The sequence below is a fragment of the Fomitiporia mediterranea genome (assembly GCF_000271605.1).
Source record: "Fomitiporia mediterranea MF3/22 unplaced genomic scaffold FOMMEscaffold_4, whole genome shotgun sequence".
NCBI lineage: Eukaryota > Fungi > Basidiomycota > Agaricomycetes > Hymenochaetales > Hymenochaetaceae > Fomitiporia > Fomitiporia mediterranea.
Window position 1 is genome coordinate 3,829,791 of NW_006760389.1, and position 6,479 is coordinate 3,836,269.

A 6,479-nucleotide genomic window follows, 5' to 3' on the forward strand; every position below is an offset into this window, starting at 1 on the left:
TTTGCCACCCTTCTTCTATTCATTACCCCTTTTAGTTTAGTGCTGATTCCTTTGTAGTGTAAACATGGACCCTCCTGCACCAACTGCCACCCCTACTGTCCTGCCAGATCAGTAGTTACAAGTAGACCTAGCTTAATATGTGTAGACCTCTATCTAAAAGGCCTTTGCCAACTATGTGCCCTCAGCCCCTTCAGAACCCATTCTAAACATTCTGGAAGTTACAACCTGTTCTAGAAAGAAAGTGTATGTAGCCTACCCTTTAGACTTTAATAGGCAGCACTTTGAGGATTTCCAGCACCAAGTCAAACTATATATGGCTGCTACTTTAACTAACCTATTCTTAGACCTTGATTGTATTCTATTTGTCCTCTCCTTCATGAAGGAAGGCAACACAGTTACCTGGGCCTAGAACTGGATCAAAGGCTATCAGATTGGAAGCCTGATCTGACTTTAGAACAACAAGTTGTATTCAGAATTCATAGGGTAGCTCTGTACTTCCTTTATTAATCTGAATAAGAAGTGTAATATGTAGAACAAGCTTGTGTCTCTGTAACAGGGTAAACATTCTACTAATACCTTCTTTCAGGAGTTTGATATCCTGGCCCAGAAGGTAGGATTTGTGCTCAGATTTGATAATGTCCTTATTAGAATGCTTGAAAAAGCTCTTTACTCAGAACTGGTTAATAAGATTCTCAGGATAATACTAGAACTAATTACTTACACTGAGTAGAAGACACACACTATTTCCTTCAACCAAGCTACAGCTTAGATGTGTCAAGTCTGTACAGAACACTTACACATGTATCCAGCTCTGACAGTTCCAAGCCCTCAGATTGATCTGTCTGTAATCTGTAATCAATCTGTTCTGATAAACATTAGAGAAGCCTAAAAGTAAGGAGTATACTTTGCCTACAGAAAGTCAGGGCACTAGATTAAGGACTGCCTACAGAAGTAATAGTATATCTGTCAGGTTATTAGAGTAATAACAAGTGACAAGTAGGATTTGTAGTAAGAAGCCTTTTCTACAAATCTGGAAGTCACCTTAGAACTCTCAGACTCTAACTATATACTCTAGGATTTTGTAAAGGCTTAACAGTGAATACAGTACTAAAGGGCTATGACTCAGATTTTTTAATGGCCACTTTTGATTCAATAAACACTATAGGATTAGAAGTAAATAAAGTAAGAAAAGCAGAAAAAGTAGAAAAAGTAAATTAACAAAATTATTTATTAGAAAGAAAAAAGTTGAAAACAAAAGTAGATAGTTCTCTTATTTCTTCTAATTCTTTTGATTCTTCTCTTTACACTTTGTCTGAGTCTAAATCTGTACAATCTAACCTGCTACTTCTATGTTCTAAGATCTTAGAATGTTCAGAACACTATCCAGCCCTGTTTACTACTCAGTAGTTTGTCTGTAGTATTAAGTAGGGATAGTCTCAGCTGAGTTTACAGCTGAGGACATAGGTCTGTCCTTGTTGAAAGAGAGAGGTTAATAAGGAAATGTTAGTACATATACTCACCCTCTCAGACAATAAGGCTGTACAAGCTGTACATTCCCTTTAGAACAAGCAGTAGTTCATTAAAGGACATTCTAAGTACTAGCTCCAGGTCCCTGTCCTCTTAACTCCTTTCTTAGGATCCTCTCAGATCTGAACAATAGTTCTAGTAGACAGTAGATACACTAGTTTATACATTAATAAGGCCTTTGTACAGAAACACTACCTTTCTACTCAATACACTCTACTTCTAATCCTAGTATACAATACAGACAGAACTCTGAACCAGAATAGTCAGATTACTGAGTTTGTCCAACTATGGATGACCATTTAGGATCATAAGGAAAGTATTGAGTTTAGAGTCACTAACCTTAGAAAGACAGACATCTTTATCAGATTTGAATAGCTCAAGGCTTACAACCCTACTATTGACTAGTTAAAGTAGACACTTGTGTTTGATTAGTGTTCTAAGTCTTACAGCTACCTTATACTACTGTTCTAAGTAGATACAAATGTTTCTAATATTACTAACAGTTCTGATGAAAGTGACTAGTTGTTCTTCTTTGACTAGGATAGATATGTAGACACATATTCTAGTCAAGGCAGAATAGAGTTGATCTGAAGGATGTCTAAGACAGAACCAGTCTGGAACCCTCTCAGAATAACTCTACTCTAGAACACACATAGACTCAGCCTACTATATTTTGTCTGAGAGTTCTCTAAAGTCTTTAGTAAAGAGGAATTCAACTAGCTTCCTAAACACTGTCTCTAAAACTATACAATTAAATTGACTAAGGGTTTCTAACCTAAGGATTACAAGGTCTACCTACTTAACAGAGACAAGTAGGAGGTGCTCAACAAGTTCCTTTGAGAAAATCTTTAAAACAACCAGATCTAACCTTTAAAGTCCTCTATAGCCTCCCCTTTCTTCTTTGTCAAAAAGAAAGATAGGAAGCTCTGCTCAGTCCAGGATTATTGTTGTCTCAATAAGGGTACTGTCAAAAACAAGTACCTACTCCCCCTAATTTAGGAGCTTATTAATAAGATGCATACATCCCAAGTTTTCACTAAGTTGGATGTTTAATAAGGATACAATAATATTTGGATCTAAGACAGAGATGAGTAGAAGGCTGTGTTCTGAACCAATTACAGATTGTACAAACCAACTGTAATGTTCTTTAGACTAACTAACTTGTCTGTAACATTCTAGTTATTCATGAATCACATCCTTACAGATCTGATTGACTTAGAGCATGTTAGTGTGTATCTGGACAACATTCTGATCTTCACTCAGACAGTTAAGTACTATTACTAACTGATCCAAGTAGTACTATAACAGCTCTAAGATAATAAACTGTTCCTCTGAGAAGTAAAGTACTCTTTTGTACAGGAGTCAGTAGATTATCTAAGCTTTGTAATTAGTAGAGGAGAGGTCTGTATGGATCCAGCAAAGGTAACTACAGTTCAGAACTGGCTACAACCTTAGAACCTGAAACAGGTCCAAGCATTCCTTAGGTTTGTAAACTACTACTAACACTTTATTTGAGACTTTAGTACTATTATCTAGCCCCTTCATAATCTTACTAGTAAAGATGTTCCTTAGTAATAGGATGACTAGTAGCAGTCTACATTTGAGTCCCTCAAGTAGGCCATTACTAATAAGCCTGTATTAGCAGTTCTAACAGTTGTGAACAAGTTCTGAGTCAAAGTTAACTCTTCTGACTTTACAAATAGAGTAGTACTGTCCTAGTTCATTAATAGAAAGTAGTGTCTAATAGTGTTCTGATCAGAATCCCTCTCTGTAACAGAACAGAACTATCCTATCTATAACAAGGAACTTCTCACAATTGTCTGTTCCCTAGAGGAGTAGTGTCAATATCTCCTTAGTACTGTATAGAAGTTTGAGATTTAGAGTGATCACTTTAATCTCTAGTACTTCCAGGCACCTTAGAAGCTCAACTACTACTAAGCCTGCTAAATGTTAGAACTGTAGAACTATGACTTTGTACTGACTTACAAACCTGGAACACAAATAACAAAAGCTGATTTACTCTTAAGACAAGTAGGTTATAAAAGGGGGGAGAATGATAACAAAAATCTTGTTCTCCTAGACAATTCCTGTTTTGTGTCTGAGACAATCTGAGAGATCTAACTCAAATCTAAGAATGTTGACTTTGTCACCTGTATACAGTAAGCTAAGACACACACAGGACCAGGTTGTAGTAAAGCAGTTAGAGAAGTAGGCTAGGGATTAGAAGGAGGATGAGGACAGACAGGTTTACTAAGAAGGCTGACTGTACATTCTAAAGGATTAGAAGCTGTAAGAGAACATTGTTTAAGCTTATTATAACAATCTGACTATAGGACATTCAGGCTGGCACAAAATGTAGGAACTCATTACTTGGAACTACTAGTAGCTAGGAATACAGAGGGAAATCCTAAAGTATGTGACTGGTTACAATATGTGCTAACAGACTAAGGCTTACCAGACAAGGGTTTAGACTCTCTTACATTCACATTAGATCCTAGATCACTCTTAGGAAGAAGTCTTAGTAGACCTGATTAGCAAGCTACCTGAGTCTCAGAGTTACAATACTATCTGTGTGATTGTTGACCAATTCTCTAAGCAAGTCTACACAGTTCCAACCTAAACAGAACTTACTTCTAAAAGTATAGTATGTATCTATTAGAATTATGTCTTCCAGTTACACAGACTCCCTTAGAAGCTCATTCATGATTTTAGACTACAATTCAAGTTGAAATTCATATAGGACTTGTATACACTTCTTAGAATTCAAGGGAACCCTTCTACTACATATTACTTGTAGACTGACAGTCAAACTGAGTAAGTTAATCAGGAGATCAAGCTCTACCTCTGAATGTTCATCAATCATTAGTAATTGGATTAGTCTGAATAGTTAGCTCTAGCAGAATTTGTACACAATAACTAGTAACACTCTACAACAGGATAGTCCCTGTTCTTCCTCAATCATGAGAGACATCTGTACTAGGAGACAGTTCTGAACTAGAACAGTAGTTCCAAATCTGTAACAGACTTTGTAGAACAGATACACAAGACTAGGGAAGACACACAAGCTCTTTTAGAGAAGGTAGTGTAGGTAATGAAGTAGAACTACAATCAGAAGAGATCTATAGTTAAGGATTACCAGTCTAGGGACAAAGTTATGCTAGAAGCTACTAACCTGACCACAGATCACCTAATAAAGAAGTTGGACAACAAGTGCTTCAGACCCTTCATTATTAAAAAGAAGGTTAGCACCTCTGTCTACAAACTCTAACTTCTAGCAACATGGAAGTACATACACCTAGTGTTTAACAAGGTTCTACTATCTTAATACTACAATCTGAGTTTTCCTTCACAACAAAGACCCTTACTACCTCTACCAGAACTCATCAGTTCTGAACTAGAATACAAAGTAGAGTATGTAGCAGATACTAAGCTAGTGTGCAGAAAGCTCAAGTTTCTTATCTACTAGAAGGGATACTTAGTTGAAGAACACACTTGAGAACCTACTAAGAATCTCACCTATACTACTAAGACAATCTGAGACTTCTATCAACTTCATCTGAGTACTCTACATTAACTCTGCCTTACAGATTTCCAAACCCTACTGTTCTGACCTATGCCTGAACTGCTGACTAAGCCCAATGTTCACCAATTGAGACAATTGGTTTTAGAGAGAGGGTGATGTTACAGTTCTCTACTCTTATACCTTCAGTTCTAAGGGTTCTACACTCTTCTATACTAGAACTCAGGACTTCTGTCCCTCAGGGGTGCTGTCTATAGACTATATGCATACTGACTCTTACTACTACCCTTCCTTACTTCATCATTCCATTCCTTTGACTACCCCTTCATTCTTTGTTCATTCTATAGTCTCTTACCCTTTGTCCATTCCTTCATTCTTTGTACCTTTATCTTTGACCTTCCTTTCTTTCATTCTTTGTGGCTTATCATTCTCAGTAGCTCATGCTCCCTGAGTACTCTTGTATAGTTTAGTATATATAGGCATACAAGATCAGACTGGTCCTGTAGTCTTGATCTTATCTACTCTAGGTAGTCCTGTACTCTTAGGCTTACTCTATATACTCTACTCTTGTCTCACTCTCTCTCTCTGCCTATTCTACAAGTTCCAACTACATTCCAGTACTTGCATTCTGTATTTCTGTTGTGTAGGATAGTTGTAGCCTAGGTCCCCTTGCTAAGCCTTCAGGTCCCCTCTATACTGTTGCTGACAAAAATACTTTTAGTCTCTATAAACACAACTTAGTTCCAACACATTCTTCCTAACCACTCACAAAATTAATGGCTATATCTTGTATATATGTTTGAAAATAGTATTTCTATAAAGTTTCAGAGTCTGAACATACTTCTATAAATTAATATATAAGAAATATCTTGAAAACTTTGTAAAATACAAGTATTTCAAGCATGTTTCATTAATAACTTAGCAAGTACTCAAGTAATCTCAATAAAACTTTATCCAAATACTGAATATAGTAGTATAATTATAATAAATACTTAGTCATAGAGTAGAGTGTTGTAGAACTAGAAATACAAGTACTTGAAATGTAAGTCTAAAGAAAGTAAAATTGTAGTAAACTTGTACATGTAATATCTCAACAAATACAAGAGCTACAACCTTATAACTTTGTGAAATTATACTACTGTATGATACCTTCTAATACGCCCTAGTATCACATAAAACAACTAACATATAGTAAAGATATATAGACTCTAATATTTGTACTATACTCTTAATAACAATTTACCTCCTTATTTTAAACCTCTCACATCTTATAAGAATTTAATACTAATCTACACCTATTAAAAAAGCCACTCTTATATTAATAACTTCTGTGGTTACATAGATATGAGACTACAAAATTATGTATATAAAGTATAGTGTAACTTCCTTTGTATACATTACACAGACTCAATTCTTGGATATACTGTAAATA